At 54.7% G+C, this 917-nt stretch overlaps 1 pseudogene; it reads left to right on the plus strand.

Annotated features, from left to right (window-relative positions):
- Positions 1-284: 284 nt before the first annotated feature.
- The window catches only part of LOC103256049, a 1,029-nt pseudogene continuing 396 nt past the window's right edge, over positions 285-917 (plus strand).

Raw genomic sequence — 917 nt, forward strand, 5'->3', positions numbered from 1 at the left:
TGGCCATGAGTGTGCCACTGCACTTCAGCCTGGGCGACAGAGCAGGACGCTAACTCAAAAAACAAAACACTGCCCTGGCAGTGCGTTACAACGGTCCTGCGGATCTGTCTTGCTTCTACAGTGTTTGGACGGAACAGACCCAGGGACTCCCTCTCTTCCAGCCTCCAACTGCCCTCCAATATCCTTTCCACTTGCAACCTCCAGAGACCACCTTCTCGGCCACCTCCTGCTTCTGGGGCCAGGGAGCACAGTTTTTGCAGTTAGCTCCTTCTTGCCGACCAACCATGAGCTCCCAGGTTTGCCAGAATTACTCTACTGAGGAGGAGGCAGCCGTCAACCGCCTGGTCAATTTGCATCCGCGGGCTTCCTACACCTACCTCTCTCTGGGCTTCTATTTCTACCCCGACGATGTAGCTTTGGAAGTCATGGGCCACTTCTGCAAATTGACCAAGGAGGAGTGCTAGGGCACCAAGCGTCTCTTAAAGATGCAAAACCAGCGTGGCGGCAGCTCCTTCTTTCTGGATATCCAGAAGTCATCTCAAGATTCTGGGGGAAACCCTGGATGCCATGGAAGCCACCATGGCCATGGAGAAGAACCTGAACCAAGCCCTTTTGGATCTTCGTGCCCTGGGATCTGCCCATACAGACCCCCATCTCTGTGACTTCCTGGAGAACCACTTCCTGGATGAGGAAGTAAAACTCAACAAGAAGATGGGCTACCACCTGATCAACCTTTGCAGACTGTCTGGGCCTGAGGCGGGGCTGGGCCTGAGGTGGGTCTGGGCAAGTATCTCTTTGAAAGGTTCACCGTCAGCCATTGCCTTGTTAGACTCTGGTGTGACCACGAGCTCTTTAAGCTATGGCTGTCACTATGCTTCCTGGCTTTGGCCCCCTCCCTCACCTTGGGGGGGGGGGAA

Source organism: Carlito syrichta, unplaced genomic scaffold (assembly GCF_000164805.1).
Source record: "Carlito syrichta isolate Samal-C Ts95f unplaced genomic scaffold, Tarsius_syrichta-2.0.1 Scaffold288873, whole genome shotgun sequence".
NCBI classification, from domain to species: domain Eukaryota; kingdom Metazoa; phylum Chordata; class Mammalia; order Primates; family Tarsiidae; genus Carlito; species Carlito syrichta.